At 38.1% G+C, this 22,568-nt stretch overlaps 1 protein-coding gene across 2 annotated transcripts in view; it reads left to right on the top strand.

Annotated features, from left to right (window-relative positions):
* Positions 1 to 22,568, top strand: part of B3GALT1 (beta-1,3-galactosyltransferase 1) — a 500,198-nt gene that overhangs the window by 312,080 nt on the left and 165,550 nt on the right. Inside the window, exon 1 of one of the 2 annotated variants that reach the window (XM_070422814.1) lies at positions 19,701 to 19,734. The exons of the other annotated variant lie outside the window; for it this stretch is intronic. The gene's annotated coding sequence lies outside the window, so the exon portion shown is untranslated. Of the gene's footprint in view, positions 1 to 19,700; positions 19,735 to 22,568 lie in introns of those variants that run through there. 2 annotated transcript variants of the gene reach the window in all.

Here is a 22,568-nt window from a genome sequence, read left to right as displayed (position 1 = left end):
TCATTGTCTGTAAAAGTAAAGCAATGTGTTGCTCATTATGTGAGAGAAAGATGAATATTGCAAAAACTATTTGAGATGTCAAAAATTCTTTTTTAATTGAAAACCCTCCATTGAAAGAAGGAAACAAATTCTGAGGGGGGGAAGATTATGACTTTAAGAGTGCATTTTTACTTTATTTTAATAATAGTTTAAGTGTAACATTTTATCCAACAATGGGCTTTTATATTATGAATTTTTTAAAATATATTTTTATTGATTTAAGAGAGGCAGGGAGAGGGGGAGAGAGAGATAGAAATATCAATGATGAAAGAGCCACTGATCAGCTGCCTCCTGCACATCCCACACTGGGGATCGAGCCCGCAACCCGAACTTGTGCCCCGACCTGGACCTCCTGGTTCATAGGTTGACGACGCTCAATCACTGAGCCACACTGGCCAGGCCTTAAATTTTATTTCAATTTTTATACAGCAATTGAAAGGAAATGAATCCTTTCAGAACTACTTTTTTTTTTAAAGTGGTGACAGACAAATATATAAAAGAACATAATGGCTTCAAAACAAATATATAGTGAAAATATTTTTAAAATACATGTTTATAAAATTAAGGCCAAAATCTCTATGTTGACAAATATTGTTTAACAGATATATTTTAAGATACAAAATTGTTTAATTAAAATTCTTAAGAATCACAAGGAATATCTAGTTAGACATTTAGAATATAATTACAATATAGTTAGATAATATCATTTAGTTTGTTATCAAGGAAAGCCTTTTGGGGTGAACTGTTTCTAAGGATCTCTGAATAATCAGAAAATTTGTCCCTCTCATTACATTGTTGAACAGAGATTAAAAAGTAATGACTGATTATTGTAATATTTGCTTTGCATGATTAATCCTGATAGATAAATTGGGAGCTAGATATGAACTAGTTCTGAATTAAGCTTTGCTTTTCTACTTATGCATGGAAATTACTGTTTTAATTAAGTATACAACCATAGTAAATGGCAATAAGTGGTCTCAGGATCTCTGTGAACTATCAATTACCAGGATTTAGTAAATATTAGATACAACTGATATTGGTATTAAAAGAGGAAGAAAATTTACATTCATATTTAGGACCTCTAGGACTGTGAATCAAATATTTTTACTTGTTGTTAAGATGGTGCCTGCTAACAAGCTGTTCAGAATGCACAATAGAGTTATAAAGCAAGAATTTATCTTAGTTTATTAATGGAAAATTAATAAGTGGAAAGCATGCTCTCTGTCTCATTCTGTCTGCTTACTGTCTCATTATAGATACATATCTTTTTTTTCATTTTCTTGGGGGGAAAATTTAATGAATGTTCCAATTTATTTTCTGTAAGCAAAAGATCAACACTTAGAAATGTACTTGTAACGTAAAATGAACAGTTATTGAGCACATCCAGACTGAAAAACATTTTGAAGCCGCCTCCAGAGAAATTTTTGTCAAAGGATAATGAGCATGTGAGGTAACCAGATCCTGCATGCTGAGTTTAGTTTGTTCAGAGGTATTTAGACTAAGTAGACTCGAAAGAGTTGACAACATCCTGCTTTGGACATATGTAAACGATATGCTGCAATGCATTACTAACAAACTGCACAATTTGATGCAAATATTAGGCCAAAAAGATGAAGGACCAAGAGATAAAGGATCAAGGAAAAAAATCAAGATTTGTTTGTTTTTAAAGAGATAGTAAACTTTGTAAAGGATTTCTATTTTGACCATCCTTTTTCTTGTTTTTAATTGAGGTAATAACCTTCTCTCAGGTGTACAATATTATCCTTCAATATCTGAATACACTGCAGTGTGCTCACCACCAAAACTAGTTTCCATCTGCTGTGATACATTGAACTCCCTTTACCATTTCACGCTCCCCACACACCCTTTCCTCTCTGGTAACCACAAATCTGTTGTCTGTATCTATGAGTTTGGTTTTGTTTTGCTTGTTTATTTATATATTTATTTGTTTTATATTTTACAGATGTGGAAATCATACAGTTTTTTGTCCTTTTTTCCCTCTGACATTTCGCTTAGCATAATAGGTCCTGTGGATCAATGATGTCTAGTTAGACATTTAGAATATAATTACATTTAGAATATATAATAAAATAGTGTAAAATGTCTATTCAGATCCTCAAGGTCCATCTGTGTTGTCACAAATGGCTAAATAGTATTCCATTGTATTTATATACCACAGTTTTATTCATTCATCCATCAGTAGATACTTAGGTTATTTTCATATCTCTGCTATTGTAAATAATGATACAAGGAACATGGAAATGCATATATCTTTTCAAATTAGTGTTTTATATTCTTCAGGTAAATATCAAGAAGGGGAATTGCTGTATCATATGGTAGTTATAGTCCTAATTTTTTGAGGAACCTCCATACTGTTCTCTGTAGTGGCTGCACAAATTTACAATCCAACTGACAGGGTATGAGAGTTCCCTTTTCTCCAGATCCTCTCCTTCCCAAAAATCATTTCTTGTCTTTTTTAAAATGGCCATTCTGACAGGTTTGAGATGACATCTCACTGTGATTTTTATTCGTATTTCATAATTGGTGATGTTGAGTATTTTTCCATGTGCCTGTTGGCTGTGTCCTCCTTGGGAAAATGTCTATTCAGATCCTCTGCCCATTTTTTTTAACTGGCTTGTTTGGATTCTTGTTATTGAGCTTTATGAATTCTTCATATATTTTGGATATTAACCATTTGTTGGAAATATAATTTGCAACTATCTTCTTCCATTTGTTTGGTTGCCTTTTTGTTTTGTCGATGGTTTCCTTTGCTCTACAGAAGCTTTTTAGCTTAATGTTGTCCTATTTGTTTATTTTTGTTTTCATTTTCCTTGTTGGAGCCAGATCCACAAAAACATCACTAAGACCAGAAGCTCAGTACCTATGTTTCCTTTATGTATTCAATTGTTTCAGATCTTACATTCAAATCTTTAATCCATTTTGAGTTGATATTTGTGTACGGTATAGGATAGTGATGTCATTACATTCTTTCATATGTGGCTGTCCAATGTTCCCAATACCCTTTATTGAAGAGCTTTTCCTTCCTCCATTGTTTTTCTTGTCTCCTTCATTGTAAATTAGTTGTCTATACAGGTATAGGTTTATTCCTGGCCTCTCAATTCTGTTCTATTGGTCTATGTGTGTATTTTGACTATTTTAAAATTCTGATCAATTTGACATTAAAGGTAATGAATAGTTGCATATGTGTGATTATATATACAAATATATTAGCAAATTATTAAAAACAATTTGCCTCCGAAACAAAAAGGCAAAGTTGTAATACATGAAATTACTTCATGAAATTACTTTTTTTTCCTTCTTTTTTTTCTTTTACTTATTGATTAAGGTATTACATATGTGTCCATATCCCCCCATTGCCATATCCCCCACTCATGCCCTCACCCCCCTGGTGTCTGTGTCCATTGGTTAGGCTTATATGCATGCATATAAGTCCTTTTGTTGATCTCTCCCCCTTACCCCTACCCTTCCCTGCCTTCTCTCTGAGATTTGATGGTCTGAACAATGCTTCTCTGTCTCTGGATCTGTTTTTGTTCATCAATTTATGTTGTTCATTATATTCCACAAATGAGTGAGATCATGTGATATTTATCTTTCTCTGACTGACTTATTTCGCTTAGCATTACTTTTGACTAGGTTTCAGGACAAGCAGCTAGCAGGGGACCTGATACTAGAAGTATGTTTTCCAAAGTTACAGAATACAATAACCTCCGGCATCTTGACCAGCACTGTGGTCTGTACCTGCCAGGTGAATCCCTCTGCACCGTGGTGGCTGGCCCTTGTGTGGCACACACGCAAAGGTCTGTTTGCTTTTGGCATGCTTTATCAGCCTCCATTCTCTGCAGCATGTGAACGAAAATGGCCTCTGCGTGGAGAAGTTAAGGTCAAATCAAGAAATGAACCTGATTCCAAATCCACCAAAATACAAAAAAACAAAAACAAAACAAACAAAAAAAAAACCACAACTGGGTGGTTTGAAAATGCTTTTGTGTTGCTTTGACCTATTGGCTCTCAACCCTGTCATATTCCAAGCCCCATTTTTATAGCAAATATTTTATGAGACATCTTTATTCTCCTCAAAAGAAATGTCAAGATAACCTACCTGCACAGACTATTTCAGAAAAACAAATGCAATGCCCTACGTGTAATATAAAGGCAAAATATATATACGCCCTAGAGCGTGACTGCAGTAGGTGACATAAGGAAGTAATCAGGTACTTGTGTCTCTCCGAGGTAGACTCACCATAGGCTATCGGTAAATGTGTCAGCTGTGAAGGCCGACTGATACATCTCAGTGTATTGGGAACACAAATGTCTTGAGTAGTGTTATTGCCTCGTAATGTTATTTTCCAAAGCGGTGACCAACTCCTGGCAAACAAACAAAAAATACCTGAAGTTATAGAGGCAGTCTTTTCTTCATTTACACAGTACCTCCATTTCTGATGTATTTGGTATATATTAAAACCATGCCCAAAGTACTGATAGATTTGGTAGATATTAAAACCATGCCAAAAGTGGTAAAAAAAAAAAAGTTGTTACAGGTTCTGTCATTTCACCCAGGTGTAAGTTTCATGCTCATGTGAAAACTGCAGGATGGGGAACTACTCTGTACACTACAGGATGTCCGCGTCCCTGTAGTGTCCCACTACAGGATGTCCCACTCACTCACTGCCAGTAGCACCTTCTCAGATTTCATGGCAACAAACACCATCTTAAGAGATTCCAGAAGCACTCCCAAGGGTGTTACCTGTGCTGTTGAGAGGCACGCCTGTTTGCACCATGACCCGTGATCGTCCATCTCTCCTGCCCCACCCCAGTTCTGGGAAATCGGAACTGAGCCCAGACTGACTTCCTATCTATCAGAATGATTTCTCCCACGTCTAATATGCAAAATAGTGAGAAACTTTAGTAACCCACATATTTTTAAAAGTTTGTTCTCACAACTATATATGAAAAGTGTAAGGTTTAGAAGAAGCAGAAAGTACTAATAGTGAAGGACTTATATTTTAAATGAATATGTAAAGGCTCTCAGAGCTAACGGTACATCGGTGAGTTAATGGGGAAATTCCTTCTCCTATTTTTTCACCTCCTAATATTCAACTTTCACTAATTAATATTTATAAAATGTTTAGAACAGTCCCTGGGCATGTTATAAGTGCTATAGATGATCTTTGATAAATAACTAAAGAAGTACTCCCAAAGTCATCATTCTAAAATTTGAATCTGATCATATTTCTTCCTTAATCAGAATCTTCAGTGTATCTTTCTTTTAAATTTAAATATTTTTAAGAAGCAGATCCTTTACTTCAAATAAAAATCTTACGTGAAAATATGATATATGAAAGAGATAATGGTAAAAGCAGTTTTGCTCTGGTTAGAACTAGGAAGGGGGCCCAGCGCAATACCCACGCAAGCCTCTCCTTAAAGTGTCTGAAGCAATCCCATAGAACCATCACAGGCCCCTAAGAACACTGTTGAAAAGGCACCAATGTACATGATTCATGACCAACTGTTAGTATGGCCCTATAAGGCCTCCAGGCTCTGGCCCCATATCCCCGGCATTACTGTAGACACCCTCACACGCTAGCATACAGCCGTATTCTGCTAGGATCAGTTCACTACATGCCTCCAGATGTCTCCTGCCTTTCTATCTTTGATTTCACTGCTCCTTTTCCCCTGGACCCCTCTTATCACCAATCACCCGGGTAGATGTCTGTCTGACTTGTCCACTCTTTTCTCTCTGGAGTGTTTTTCCTAACAAAGCTAGATGATCCAGCTCTTCATCCTTTGTGTTCTCATCCCACTTCATTCTGCCATCTATCACAGGTTTAATAATGGCAGTAGGCATGGACTGATTGCTTGCAATGTACCAGTGGCTTTTCTAACCCCTTTCCTATGTTAACAAAAGTCTACCTTATAATAAAGGTGCCAATTGGGTCCCCAGTTTACAGTTGAGGAAACTGAGGCCCAGAAAAGCTAAACAACTTTCCCATAATTTTCCTAAATGACTAGGAAATAGAGGTAGTCAGCTTGATCAGATTATTATGCCTTATTTTTTTTGTTAGCATCCTCTATCTTCTTTCACACTGGAAACTTTTGAAGCGTCAGTCACATCTTATTCATCTTCCTGTACCCAGTTGCTCAATGAGCATCAAAAAGTGCTATTGCAAGAATCAAAGGAATGCTTTCTTCATAGGCTCAACCTAGTGAGAGACTTTAACTCAAAAATTCATAAAATGTTTTTTGGGCTTCCTATAATGATTTCTCCTTTTCCTGCCTTTGTTACTTCTTACAAGCTGATAAAACTCACAATATTAGATCACTGTGCGGCAACAAGCAGCTCAAATGGTAATAGAAATTGAAAATATTTAACAGTAAATTCAATTACTTTATGTTGATAGATTAAACATGCTTATTCAATAGGGAATTGTTTTGTGCAGTATGTATTTTTTTCATGTTGCTATATCAAATGGGCTATTTTCCTATAGTTTATCCTAAAAAAAGAAATGGATATATAGTTCCAAAGATTGATTTTATATTTATTAATTATATGTAATTTCAGCCTTTTTACACCTATTCTTTTACTCGCTCCTTATGGCAATTTCTTTTCTTTTGTTTCAGCATATCTTAATTCAGACCTTTGTAGAGCTCTCTAGGAAGTTTTCAGATCTTGAGAGTTCAGAACTTTCAGTAGTTAAGACTGTGGGTTCAGAATCGGCCAGCCTCTGGCTCTGCCTTTCACTAGCTGAATGACACTGAAAAATGTTTACCCATCGTCTCTGAGAATCATTTTTTCTCATCTGTGAAACTGGACTAGAATTGTCCCTACCTCAATGTTTAAAATGCTCAGCTCAATGAGTGGCTCATATTGTATGCTCAATAATGTTAGTTACTTTTACTTTCATGTTTACCTTGGGAAGAGAGGCTGCTTTTTAAAAATAAGTGTCTCGGGTCTCTGTTAGACTGAGAGGCCCTTGTCACCTTTCTTATGGCAAATAGCATAAATTTCCTTATTTTATCTTTTATTGATAGAACGTGTTATCTGACATTGGCCTTGCTAATCCATAAACATGTGAGTTCGTTCTACTTAATAAACCATATCAGTGTCTAAATTGCTTTTTTATTTTTTGCTCTTTGGTAGGACCTTGGAGCCCGGCATTTTCTAAATGCTAATTGCTTCCTTTTCTCACTCTCCTAATTTATTCCAAACATGCGCTCTTGATGAAGGATTAGTTCTAAATAAATATTTTGTGAATGGAAGTATCGTGGAAAAAGTTAAACCTTAGTTCTGGGTGTAGGGAACAGATCCACACACATACAACAGTGATCTCCAGCCGCCATGTTCTCAACAGCCCAGGAAGGAGGCGTTTCTGCTTCATCAGTCTGGGGAGCTGATAGGTAAATAGTTATGAACAACAAGGCAGTGTGTTAAGATGTTTAGTGTTAAAATCCAGAAGTAAAATATTCACACACACACACACGCACACACACACACACACGACAACACTCACAGGATGGTGCTTTTGATGCACTCCACTTTCCATGATGCAGGGGCGGGTGCAAAGTCAAGTAATGACAAAATCACTGAATAATCAGGTCTCCAAAATAGGTAACAAGATGAGGATTTTTTTTAAGGGGAGGAGAAGATTAAAAGTCGATTTTCTCTACTTTTAACTTAAATGTTTAGGTAGTCCACATGTTTTCCCAGTATTCCTTAAGTTCACAGATTTTGAAAGAGCGAGGTATTTATGATTCATATGGGTTTAGTGATACCGCAAGCAGTTGAGGAATTTGCCTAAGCCCAGGCTGCGGAAAATGTCAGAGGCAGAGTTAGAGACATTTCTCATATTTTCCCTGACTATTGGTGCAGAATTTGCTTTTTTTAAAAAAAAAGAAGAAAAGAAAAAAAAAGAACTGAAGCCACTAAGACATTTTTCTCACTTACTTCTGGTAAAATAAAATATATAGAGTAAAATGAAATATTATACAAAGTAAGTTGCAGAGCCTTAACCGGTTTGGCTCAGTGGGTAGAGCATTGGCCTGCGGACTGAAGGGTCACAGGTTCGATTCCAGTCAAGGGCATGTACCTTGGTTGCAGACACATCCCCAGTAGGGGGTGTGCAGGAGGCAGCTGATCAATGTTTCTCTCTCATCGATGTTTCTAACTCTCTATCCCTCTCCCTTCCTCTCTGTAAAAAATATATTTTTTTTAAAAAAACACAAAGTAAGTTGCAGATATTTGCAAAATCGGGTCGAATATATAGAAATGACGTATTTTTTATTTTTCTATGAAAGTTTCATATTTAAAAAATTCTAAAGCCAAATAATTATTCTTTTAAATTGATAATTGCAAGGTGTTGCTGCTGTTCTTTAACCTGAAGGCATAAAATAATGACCACAAAGGCCATGATAAGGAGCCCAGCATAGTCAAAGTGAGGTTAGGTAGGGGATGGAAGGGAAATGAGGAGAGGAGGTTGACTGGACCACACTGTGGCAAGTGTGAAGAGGGTCACATGATGTGGAACTGTTAACCCGGATCATAGCTTTTTGCTTTCAAGGAGTGAAGTTGCAACCACCAGATACCATCTATTTCCACCTGTCCCAAAATGTCTGTTTTACATTGGCATTTTCTGCTGGATAAAGCAGAGAATTTGAGTGAAACTGTTTTTCCCTATCTCTGATGTAATGACCCAAATAATCTGTGAAATCATCCCCTTGTGCAATACCTCTCAGCCTTCTCACTCTTGCTGAACCTTGCTGACCCTCTGAGAGAAGATTCACATAGCAGCCCCTTGAGCTTCACAGGAGTTCCCATAAAGGGGCTATGGTTCCAGATAACCAGCCAAGCTCTGTGGCTTTTTAGTGGTGTGATCACGGCATATTATTTAATATTTCTGAGCATCAGTTTATTAATGTGTAAAGTGAGTATTACCCTACTTGCCTCATAGGATCACCATAAGGATCAAATACAAAGATATGAGTGAGAGGCTGAGCACTATTACCAACATCTAAACACGTGGTGGCTACAGATGCTTTTCACTAAATCAAGATCAGACCCACTAAGAAGTTATTTTCATTGGAGCATCAAAGTTTCTTTTCCGGTTTCACTGTATACCATGCACATAATTGATTTACATAGAAATGGACTCGGTGTCCAACAAATAACCAATAATGATATTTTTGTATTAGAGTCACTTCATTTGACTGAATTTTGTAATTACAAATCAAGGAGAAAATAAAGAGAGGGGAGCATCAAAGAAATAGAAAGAATTTAAGAAGAAATGGACAAAGGATATAAATGAGAGGATAATAGAAGCACTTATTCAAAATAAACTTAAACCACAATCCTTCTGTTGGACAAACTACCTCAAGAACTGGATTCTAAACCTCTGCACCAGTGAGCCACAGACTGTACACATCTCACCCAGCTTGGGTGGGTCTTTGTGTCCTGATTCCTAAGTAACATTTTAGAATTGTCTCGAATTGGAGAATGTTAGCAGCTGAAATCACGTAAGCAAATCCAAAGCTTTAAAAATTCCTATTATTTTTTAAAAGTTCTATTAAGTAACTCTAATTGTAAACTTTACAAATAGCAGTGCTTTCCTTCTTTAATGCAAAAGCTTTTCAGAATTCAATCTGAAAGACCCTGGGTAAACCCAGGTCATTTCTCCAAAGTCAAACTGATGCCAACTGTTAATCAGGAAAAACATCTGGGAAGCCATCTGCTGCAGTTCACGCAGGGGCCTTCAGACTCAAACTATTCCCTGATAGGACATGCAGTGTCCTCACTAACTGTGTGACTCACCGGAGCACATTTTGTTTGGCTTTTCCAGCACAAGAACACTGCCAGAGGACAGTGTGTCAGCGCTGGCCATGTTGGAAAGGAGAGGCATGCACTTCAGAGTCCTTGGAAGTTATTTTAAGCAAAAAAGTGCTTCTTGCAATCGGCTCCACAATTAATTAGTTTGTGTACTAAGTATGGAGAGCCTACGATGTGGGAATCACTGTGGCAGTAGAAGAGGAGTGTGGTTCTTATCACTGAAGTGCTCATAGCACAGTGCAAGAGGCCAGCATGCAATTGCAGCAACACACTGTGGTGAGGCCCAAGCAAAGGAGCAAGCCTTAAATCCAAAGATAGTGCACAGGCTCTTCGTTATCAGTGCAGGCTGTTTTCAGAACAGTGAAGAATGAGGCTGAGCATACTTTCTTTTTTCTTTTTTTTAATATATATTTTATTGATTTTTTACAGAGAGGAAGGGAGAGGGATAGAGAGTTAGAAACATCGATGAGAGAGAAACATCGATCAGCTGCCTCCTGCACACCCCCTACTGGGGATGTGTCCGCAACCAAGGTACATGCCCTTGACCGGAATCGAACCTGGGACCCTTGAGTCCGCAGGCCGACGCTCTATCCACTGAGCCAAACCGGTTAGGGCTGAGCATACTTTCTTTTCACCTGCTTTCCACTGAACCACTTCCATCAAGTGGTCTTGTTAAGGCACATCATATTGAATCAGCTCCATATTTCAACAATTACAAAATAATGAATTTTAGTTTTAAAAAGTCACAGCTATTTTCGCTTTTTGTCTTTCCATCTGATTGAAGACCAAACCCTTTAATTTTTTTCCTGTGACTTCCTTTATATGACTCCCTTCTCCACATCCTTTTTCTTTTGCCATAGTCGTCATCCTTTGTCTCTAATTTTGACTATTGTGCCCTCCCCGTCTCTATGCTTGCCTCGCTCCAATTCATTGTTCCTTTTGCACCTGATATTTTAACGAAGGCATTTTGATCCAATCGAATATGCTTTTACAAAAGAGACTAAATAAAATATTAAACTTTCAACAAATTAAAATTATCAAATTAGCCCAGTCAGCATGGCTCGGTGATTGAGCATCAACCTATGAATCAGGAGGTCACGGTTCGATTCCTGGTCAGGTCATATGCCGGGGTTGTGGGTGTGGGGCATGCAAGAGGCAACCAATCAATGATTCTCTCTCATCATTGATGTTTCTATTTCTCTCTCCCTCTCCCTTCCTCTCTGAAATCAATAAAAATATATTTTTAAATAAAAATAACCATAAAATTATCAAATTAAGTCTATAACTAATTCTTCATCCAAGTCCTAAACATTATTCATCTCTTTGCATCGCCTCACCCCATAATTGATGCCATGTTATCAAATGGTCCAGTTTGCATTGAAAAATTAAAATGTCCAACCTCCCTCTATAAGGCTAGCAGAGCACTTCTAAACACTTAACCCTTCTCTTTTGCTTAAAACTCTTCAGTGACCTCCTATTGCCAAAGCATAGGTTCTCAAAATTGAATATGTATGGGAATAGCCTGGAGAGTTGTTTTTTTAATGGAAAATCTCAAGGCCAAACCACCCTGAGTTTCTGTTTCTGTAGTTCTGGGGTGTAGAGCCTACAGGATCCAATCCACCATAATTGGGGTGCCTTCTTTCCTGGCATCTCCTCCACATCAACTCCCACCCTATGCTCTCCCTATTGCTGTAAATTCCTTGCCCATAGGAAACTGATTATGTTGCTAGTGCCAAGCAGAATATGGCTCTTCATAATACTTTTCAATGAAGGAAAGAAGCAATATATTCGCACAGAATTATTCATCCTGATTTGATACAACTAGAAACATAAGATTTTGCCACATACCTGAAATGAATGTATCAGTTGGTAAAAGATTGATAGAAACCATATGGAGCATTCAGCTTTGGTTTTGATTAACATCTATCTCTGATTATCTTGAGAGGGGAAAATTGTAATTTATGACTATTATAATTATTCTGAAGATGATTTATAAACATGTAGATTTTTAGAAACATAATTCACTTGCTTTTAATTTTCAGGTTTGTTAATTTACAAAGGCACAGATTCCCTAAATGCTTTAAGGCAGTTAGAGAAAGAGTAAAATTATGTTGCTCATCTGTGACAATGTATTAATATTGTCAGGCACAGTGAGTGCTTCCTTAATGTGTTTATTTTAAATTGCATTGCAATGGTAGGCTCCAAAGGCTTTCTGAGGAAGGTGTGGTATAATCTAGATAAATGTGAACCTTCTTCAAAGTTTATAAAGCCCTGTCCCTCTACAGTTGCAGCCAGTGCATTCTTACTATAACCCATGTTGCCAGGGTGTTGAATACATTACACCCACGGTGAGCGATCCTCTGTGTGGTTCCTCACAAGGAACTGTGGTTCAGGAGATCACAGAAAGATAAAGATAAGTGTTATTTTGTTTTTGTGTCTTGGCCATGGTGGGTGGGAAGACACACTAATGCGTCCACATTAACATGCACGCACTCTTCTCTACCTGGAACATTTCCCTCTTCACACACCTATTTCTTACTCATCCTTCAGATCTCAGCTTGGAAACCGTATTCTCCCAGAACTCTTCCTGGCTGCCACCACGTGGGTTAGCTGCCACATCTCTGTGTTTCCCAGTTCTTGTCTTTATCATAGCAACTAATGCAGCCCATAGAACTTACTACACCTTTACTGGTTGATCTCCCCATTTCACCATGAGACAGAAATGCTATCATATTTTCCATTGTGCCCCCAGGGCCCAGAAAAGAGCCTACAATAAAAGTGGCATGGAATAAACATTTGTCAAGTGAATCAATGATTTATGTGTATTTATTCAATATATACCTCTGAGTGTCATCACAACCTACAAATTGCCTAAATTTTTATCTTGTTCTCCTTATTTCTTACCTCAAAGCTCTGAAAATTGCCTGTTGTCTGATTTAATTTCAAAGGAGTCATGAGTTGTGTGGACTGGAAAGGCAACAATCTGTGTTCAGTCCTGTCTCTACCACTAACTAGCTGCGGGATTTTTTATGGATCTCCATGTCTTTCTGTTCCTTATTTTTCTCACCTAGAAGAGCTCATTTCCAACCCAAAGATTCCAAGAGTCCAAAAAGAAAATTTTTATATGTCATACTCTAGCCGCTCTGGCTTAGCGGATAGAGTGTGGGCCTGCGGACTGAAGGGTCTCCGGTTCTATATATATCAGTCAAAATAGCTATTACAATGTTAAGTATAAGACTTGTTCTTCTAGGGTGTGGTAGAAGATTTTGTGATGATGTTTTGTAACACTAATACAGATCTAATGATTTTAAGTACATAGTATTTTTCCCTTTATTCTAGGGAGAATTTGTATGAAAGGAAGAGATGACTTTGTGTCCAGTGATGATAGCAACAGATTGGTGGTCAGATCAGATAGCACTGTTGCCAGATGGGATGGATTGGTTAACACACCCACCTATATTACACGTGTTGCTGTCCCATCAGTTAATCTTAGCCATCTGAGGCTCATGAAAAGTGGACAGACAGCAGTGAAGAGCATGAAATCAACATCAACCTCACCACTTAGGTCTGGATATGAGCCACTTCCTACTCTAAACTGTACAAATTAAAATAACATCACCTCTCCTTAATTTTCTCTCAGATTATAGAAAGCCCTAAGAATATAACAATCTACACTAATAAAAGAGAAACATGGTAATTAGCGTACGACCGCTACCCTTCCCATTGGCTAATCAGCATATCCTTATGCAAATTAACTGTCAGCCAAGATGGCAGCCGGCAGCCAGGCAGCTGGAAGCAAACATGAGGCTTGCTTGCTCCAGTGACTGCGGACTCCAACGTTCCCCGCCTGACTTGCTGGCCTCTGAGTTGGCAGTTTGAAACATTCTAACAAATATAGCAGGCTGGGATCTCAGAGCTGGAGTTATATATTGTTTCAATTATAGAACCGAAACAAACCAAATACCTGCTCTCAGAGCTAGAGCCAGAGCTAAAGCTGGCCCAGAATAAAATTTTAAAAAAGGAGCGGTTGGGAGCTTCAATCAACAACCGCCAGCCTGAAAGCAGCCCTCAGCCCCTCACCCAGACTGGCCAGGCACCCCAGTGGGGACCCCCACCCTGAAGGGTGTGTGACCAACTGCAAAGAGCCATCATCCCCTCATCCAGGCTGGCCAGGAACCCCAGTGGGAACCCCCACACTGATCCAGGACACCCTTCAGGGCAAACCAGCCAGCCCCCAGGCCTCTATCCTATATAGTAAAAGGGTAATATGCCTCCCGGCACCGGGATCAGCGGAGCCTCGAGGCCTCCTGGCACCGGATCAGCGTGACAGGGGGCAGCGCCCAAACCCCCTGATCGCCCTGTGGCTCTGTGTGTGACAGGGTGGGGCGCCCCAAATGCCCCCCCTCCACTGGCCCTGCTCTGTTTGTGACAGGGTAGAGCCATAACCTCCCCATCGGCCCTGCCCTGAATGTGACAGTGGCTGCGCCCCAACCCCCTGATCGGCCCTACTCTGTGGGTGATAGAGGGCGGCGCCCCAACCTCCCCTCCCCCACAGGCCCTGCTCTGTGTGTGACGGGGTAGAGCCATAACCTCCCCATTGGCCCTGCCCTGAGTGTGACAGTGGCGGCGCCCCAACCCCCTGATCGGCCCTGCTCTGTGCGTGACAGGGGGTGGCGCCGCAATCTCCCCATCGACCCTGCCTTGAGTGTGACAGGGGGCAGTGCCCCAACTCCCCAATCAGCCCTGCTCTGAGCCCGACCAGGGGCTGCACCTAGGGATTGGGCCTGCCCTCTGCCACCCGGGAGCAGGCCTAAGCCAGCAGGTCGTTATCTCCCCAGGGGTCCCAGACTGCGAGAAGGCACAGGCCAGGCTGGGGGACCCCCTTCCCCGAGTGCACAAATTTTTGTGCACCGGGCCTCTAGTATATTATAAACAGAAATCCTGGTAAGTTATAAAATTATGATGTATATATTTGTTATTAGACAAAATCAGACTGTCACAGGACCTACTTTTGAACCTGAAGGTCAGTCGGTCTATAAATGTGTATTCAGCACATACTATGTGTCAGACCCAGTTCTAAGCATTGTTCTAAAAGAAGCTTATTCATTTTTCTGGTTAGAGTAACAGACACACACAAAATTAAAAAATAATAATAATAAAGTAATATGAAGAACACCTGAGACAGCCACTTTAGTGATGAAGCGCAGGAAAGAACTGAACGATACCATTTGGGTTGAGAGCTGTGATGATCTGAGGAAGAACATCCTCAGCAGATACAAAGGCCCTGAGTTAGGAATGAGCTTAATATGTCTGAGGAATGGAAATAGCTAAGGCTGGAAAATAGAGAATGATGCGGAACAGGTGGAATATTAGTCAGAGAGAAGCAGAGGCGAAGGGCAAGAGTTTAGGTTTTATTCCATGTAGTGGAACACTATTAGAAAATTCTAAAGCAGTGTAGTATATGTTCAGTAGCCCCAATCTACTGCCCTTTAAGCCAGTTTTTCCCTTCTGAGGAAAGTGCTAAGTAGACAAACAGTTTCTCAGGCAAATTGAAACCAACTTAGACACATACTGTTTTGTTTGCTTTCTTAAACCTGTTAAATATTTTACTCCACCTGCTTCACTAAAATGAGAAGGTCACTTTATTTATTATTGGTTTGTTTTACTGACAACCAAAATAAGATCAGGAGTCATTCACAATAAGTCGTGACTGTCAGTCCATGATCCTAAAATTCAAAATGAAGGATTATTAGAATTCATTCCCTGCTTTGACTTGGTATTTTTAGTATTCTGTTTTAAGAAAAACTGGAGGTAGGAAGGTTAGCCAGTACATTAGAATTTACGAACAGCTCATTTTAATAAAAACTCTTAATACTTTATGCAAAATTAGGCTTACTAATAGAATTAGATGCTGAGTGTCATCCCAATGTTCCCATACACTTATCCACAATTATTTACTGGGCCTTAGAGTTTTATGGTTATTAGAATTTGATCTTTTAGTTTTCACCTAGGCAAAAACCTCATCATTTTTAATTAAAATTTTTAAATAGTCAAAGAATAAAACATGATATTAGAAAATTTAACATATCTTATTAGTTCATGTGCATTTCTGAGTAACCATTGGAAGAATCTAGATATATTTGATGCATTGTAATTCCATAGCATTTAAAGAATTATCCTTTTAAAAATAAAATCTAAAGCGTAACCAGGATCAAACCAATTATTTCTCTTTATTATAATGTTACTTATTTAAAGACTTTGTTTTTGTTTTCAGTTGGAGAAAACAACATTGAGATAAGATTAAAATCCCCCTTAAAGCCAGTTAGGTTTTTAAAAACTAGTATTTAAGCAACCTGGAGTGTGCAAAATTACGTGCTGTCATATGCCTTGCTCATTCCAATACACCTGCACACACACACACACACACACACACACACACACACACACACACCACTAAATTCATATCTTCACTCTCTAATCTGTGAGGCTCCCAGAAACAAGTGGGCAAGTATACACTTTTTGGTGCTGACCATTTTTCATTTAGGACCGCTGCTTTCTCTCTCTGCAAAGCTCACCCCTGATTAATCGAGTCAGTGTGGGCTGGCTGCAATGTGCAACAATCACACCTTCACACAGAGACGGGTGCAGGGAGGCTGCGTCTAGACAGACTTTTTGAAATCAGGCAGGAAGAGACCTTTGTTGTCACTTTAGGGTTCTTCAGTATTCTGGTGTGGGGGTGTGGGTGTATCTAAGTCTCAGTATCAATCCAGACATCTTGTAATTTGGAAGAAGCATTCTGATTTATTTCATGACATTCATAAATTTTGCTGTGTACCTGAATGACAGATACCTATACAGAATGTGAAATGCTCTCTTGACAAGTGTTGGTCATTTTTTGAAAACTACTTTTGGGAGAATTATGAAGCATTATAAATGTTCTATAGACAGCAACACTCTGGCACTGTTCTCATTGAAAGAGTGAACTTGAGATGTCAGATAACCAATGTTTTAAACAAAAATTATGGAGTAGCACAAATTGTTTAAGCTGTATCCCTAATTTAGCAGTGAGCATATTTAAATGAAGATGAGCTAAAGGGTTTGGTAGCCATGGTAACATGATGTGAAAATATGCCATGTCATTCCAATCTATTAAAAAATATATATTATCATTTCAAAGGTTTTGTTGCTGCCTTAAATATTGAATGTAGAGGAAGAAAGGAGAGAATGAGAGAATAGAAGGGCCATGGATTTAACATTTTATTTCAAAATTGTTGGTTTGAAAATAATGATGTAAATTCTAAATAAATTTGACTATAGACAAAACTGATATTAAAAAATTTAAAAAATGTGAGAAAGTAAACATAAATCAACTTTGCTGCCTTACAAAAATGTAGTAAGTCTACTTCCTGCAAGTAAGAGTCCAGAAGTGATGAGTAATGTTATATTTTTTAACATTTAAGTTAATTGCTTCAGAGCACATAATTTGTGGCTATTTATATGAGCAACAAAACCTCAAAAACACAACTTTAAATAAGTTTAAACAAACATGCAAGATATTCAGAGTGTTATTCAAAATCATGAAATAGATTATTAAATTGAGATTATTGTGGATAATTTAAGGCACAGAGAGACAAAAATGGAAATCATTCAAATATTATATTTATTAAAAACCCAGCTAATATTTCGAAATTTAGTCTTAATTTTGTTCTATGCTAGAAATCCATATCTAGCTGTACATTTTTTTCTTGTAAAAATAGAATCATACTATATATAATTATCTATAATTTCAGAGCTTAAGAGCCTGGCTTTGATGTCAGACAACACTTGGGTACTGGTTTCAGCTCTCAGTGGCATTCCCAAAGTTGTATTTTGGAACCCATCTGAACCTCTATTATGCCCAGAGTTCGGGGTCCCCAATAATCCACGACCAGGGAGCCTTTTTCGATGCAAAAGCAAAGGGTCTTTTATTCAAGCCCTGGACTTGGTCCCCCTCCTGCCTCCATTACTGGATGCAAGAAAGAGCCCTGAGTTCTAAGAGAACAAAGAATTTATAGGGCTTGGGTCAGGGGGTGGGGGCTCACTGGGACCACTGATTTGGCCGATTCTGGTTGGTTGAGTGATGGCCAGGGGGCTAATGATGCAAGGGCAGGGTGCAGCTAGGGTCTGGTTACACAAAGACAGGAGGTGGCTAGCATACTTTTGGCCTTAGGCTAGTTTCCTTGAGTTTCTATTGGCTGAGATAAGGGCTGGCTGAGCAGCTGATACATTCTATGGCTTTTGCTTGAAGAGGAGTTAGGAACACGGTTATCAGCCCCGTTCTGTCCTTTCACCTCCATTCCCTCATGTGAAAAACAGACATAAGAATAAAAGCTCCTCTACCAAATGACCATTGTCAGACCTGAGCTATCAAACTGAATGAAAAAAAGACAGTCAATAGATGGTAAAGCAGATCTGACAGAATGTTAGGATTTTCTGCCAAAGATTTTAGCAGAGCCATCATGAAATGATTCAATAAGCAATTATGAACACACTTAAAACAAATAGAATCTCAGCAAAGAAATAGAAAATATAAAGAAGAACCAAAAGGATATTTTAGCACTGAAGAATACAATAACTGAAATTTTAAAATCTCAGTAGTAGATGGACAATAGTAGAATGGAGTGGGTAGAGGGGGGAAAATCAGTGAACTGAAAGATGAAACAATAGAAATGACTCATTCTAACAAAAGAGAAGAAATTGATTTAAAAAAAATGAACAGAGCCTCAGGGACCCATAAAACTCATACACAGGATCTAACACCCATATCATCACAGCCCTGGAAGGAGAGAAGAAGGCAGTGCTGGAAAAGGATTAGAAGAAACAATAGCTGAAAATTTCCCAAATTTGACTCACCAAAAAAAACCTCATAAATCTCTAGGTTGAAGAAGCTGAGCGCATAACCAGTCGAATAAGCCTTTAAAAATCCATACCAAAAATATCAGAGTCAAACTTCTCAAAAATATAGAAAAATAATCTTGAAAGCAGCAAAAGAGAAACACACTTGGGAGTGAAGGGGGGTGCAATTTGAATGACAGTAGACTTTTCATCAGAAACCACAGAGGCCAGAAATAAGCAGTACAACATTTTTTAATGCTGAAAGAAAAAAAGCAATCAACCCAGAATCCTATATTCAGCCAAAATATTCTTCAGGAATGTAGGGAAAAATCAAGACATTCTCAGATAAAGGAAAACAAAGAAAACTTGTCACCAACAGACCTACCTTATAAGAATAACTAACAGAAATTTTCTAAACAGAAGTGAAATAATAAAAGGTGGAATCTCAGAGCATCAGGAAGGATGAAAGAACATGGTCAATACAATAGACTTTCCTTTTTTCTTAAGCCTTCAGCAAGGGCTGAGGACTCCTCTCCTTATAAGATACTAGAGGCCCAATGCACGAAAATTTGTGCAAGAGTAGGCCTTCCATCCCCTGGCTGCCGGCACCAGCTTCCCTCCAGCACCCAGGACCCTGGCTGGCTTCCCCCCTGGCCACCCGCAGGCACCAGGGACCCAGGCTGCCTTCCCTCTGCCCCAGCTTTGTCATGAAGGATGTCCAGAATGATGTCTGGATGACATTCGGTCTAATTAGCATATTACCCTTTTATTATTATAGATGGAGAGCCATTGCAAGGTCTGGCACAGAGGAGTGAAGTATTTTGATATGACATTTAAGGGGATCTTTTTGGCTTCTGTAGGGACACCAGAGTGGAAGCAGGGAGACGGGACATGGTAATCCACAGTGAGATGTTGGAGACCTAGACCAGGGCATCTGCAGAAAAGGTGATGAGAAATGGGCTACTTCTGGACATGTGTAGAAGGTACAGTAAACTGAATTTGCTGTTGATGACTTTATAGCAGGAGCCAAGGAGCAACCTCATCAAGAACAATGCCAGGATTTTTGTTCTCGGCAACTGGCGGCATAAGCTTGCTACCAACTGGTGAAAATAGCTGCTGGTCGAGCAGATATGGGGGAAGATTATGAGTTTAGTAATGCCAATGAGAACTAAAATTTGAGAACACTTAAACTCCCTGATTACCTTCTCATGCAAACATCCGAAAACATTTATCTGTTTGTGTAAGAGTGCCATCCTCAAACTGGGGGATTTGGAAATATAGGACCATTAACTATGATTTGAACAATATTTACACAATGATGCAATACAAGAGAAAAATGACAAAGCTATCATTTAAAATTGTTCAGGATTCATAATTTTTAAAAGTAAATATAAGTAATAGACTTAAAATATGAAAATGTATAAACATTATAAAACATCAAATAAAATTTAACTGTAAAATATAAGTGATAGGCAAACCTGAACATTCCAATGGAAATAATTACTAGGTAAAATTATAATAACGTGTTGAAAAGTAAACTACAGTATAAAAAATGAATAAAATTCAACCAAAAAATTTTTAAAAGAAAGTAAAATAATAATTAGTTTTCCAAAAGTGAAATCCTTCAAAACCAAAGGAAGTTAATGATGTCATTATTGAGTTTGAATATATTTTTGGTGCATATTTTCTATTTCTTTCATAAAGTTTTTCTGAGACTAAAAGGGTCTTGGCAAGACCGCAGACATAATTATAAATCAACTCCAATTATTTTCCTTAGACTCTTATTTTCAAACAATTTTGTGCCTTATTCGAGACCTTTGAAGACTTCTTAACAACCTTTTTTTATTTGCAAGAGCTGAAATGTTTTTACTGAGTGGAAGCTACAATTTGTGTTTCAAGGAATATATTACCAATTTATCGTCCTTTACTTTCATCCCTTACTGATGAATATTTCACTCTTCAGACAGTCTTTGAACTACATAAGGATTATTTGTGCAATAAAAGTTTTGCTCTGTGGATCTTCATCGTTCTCTTCCTTTTGGAAATTATTTATATATGGAAGAATGCTTTCTAAGCAGGTGCACCTTTGTTTATATAACACTTTAATAATTTAAAAACTGGCTGAATTGTAAGATGGAAATGATTTAGCTTTCAGATTCTTTTAAAAATCTGGCATGACAATAAGAATTCCAACAAAAATATTGTATCTCAATTCTTTAAAATAGCCTAGAATACCAGAACTCCTGAATATATGAAATTGATATATAAATTCACTAATAAATAATTACAGCTGAGTTCTAAAAACCAAAAGCCCTGCTTCATTTTTTTCCTCTTCAGAGCTAGTCAGACTTTACCTTTTATTTGCATCAGTATAAGTTTTGTTCCAACCTGTATGGAGTTGAAACTGGATTTGACTGGCCCATTTAACCTTTTCCATGTGGTATGGGGGCTCTTTTCTAGTCACAGATAAACCTTCCATCTGCTAGTGTTATGATTATCTATACTGCCTACAGGTAATGTTGAAAAGTTATATTTTCACTATGTAATCACTGATTTCACCATGAAAACATACTCAAAATGTTATAGGCTCACTGGCATTTTTCACATTCATGAAAAATAATTACAAACAAAATAAAGATCATTACAAGAAAAAAAATTTTTTTACACTGTCTAGAATTTACACACATGGCCATCACTGGCAGCCAGGGTGCTGGGAAATGTATTTTTTATTCTGGACAGACATTTGCTTGGCTAAATGGTAGTCTCTATTACTAAAGGAAGACTAGATGCTGGGAGATAACTAGTCATCTTCAAAAGGGAGTGACAATCCTATTTGCCTTTTGAAAAAGTCTCTCTTGGGAAGAGTGGAAAATGGACTAAATGGTAAGAGATCAGAGACAAGAAAATAATTCGAATGAAAGCTGTGGCTGTGGCCTAAACCAAGACAGAGGCATTTGGGGAGGGGTAAGTGGGCAAAGGCTTAGGAGATATTTAGAAGTTGAATGGACAGGACATGATAACCAATTGACTGTCTTTCTAATTTATTGTACTTATCATGAATACTGTACCTAACTTGATGCTTATAAGTGAATGAATATATAACATGAAAAAAAGAATGAATGAATAAGGTTAATAGGAGGAGCCTAAGACAATAATAATGACTCTGGAACTAGTTTGAGAAATATCAATATTTAAAGGTAAATATCAAACAGATTGTGTTTTTTTTAAAAAAAATAATGTCTACCAACTGTAATCTGTCATCCCCCCTTTCACAGTGGGCATTTCGCCCCATCAAGTGCCATCTCCATCTAGTTCTAAAACGTTCAGTCACTTTTAGTTATCATTGCAGTCTCTTGTTTTGGGCATTCCCTTGGTCTTTCCATTTTTTCCCACCCATCCTCATGTCCCAACCTTTGGCAACCATAAGCTTGTTCTTTTTCTATGAGTCTGTTTCTGTTTTGTTTATTTGTTGTTGTTTTAAGATTCCACCTATAAGAGAAATCAAATGGTATTTGTCTTTCCTGTCTGGCTTATTTCATTTAGCATAATACACTCTAGGTCCACCCATGTTGTCGCAAATGCTAAGATTTCATTCTTTTTTATGGCAAATACCCCATTGTATATATGTACCATCTTCTTTTTAAAATATATATATTATTGATTTTTTTTACAGAGAGGAAGGGAAAAGGATAGAGAGTTAGAAATATCGATGAGAGAGAAACATCGATCAGCTGCCTCCTCCACACCCCCTACTGGGGATGTGCCCACAACCAAGGTACATGCCCTTGACCAGAATCGAACCTGGGACCCTTCAGTC

The sequence above is a fragment of the Myotis yumanensis genome, unplaced genomic scaffold, assembly GCF_028538775.1.
Source record: "Myotis yumanensis isolate MYYU_CA2020_CCGP unplaced genomic scaffold, mMyoYum1.0.hap1 SCAF_8, whole genome shotgun sequence".
NCBI classification, from domain to species: Eukaryota; Metazoa; Chordata; class Mammalia; order Chiroptera; family Vespertilionidae; genus Myotis; species Myotis yumanensis.
Note: the sequence above shows the minus strand (reverse complement) of the source record. Positions and strands in the feature narration are given on the sequence as shown.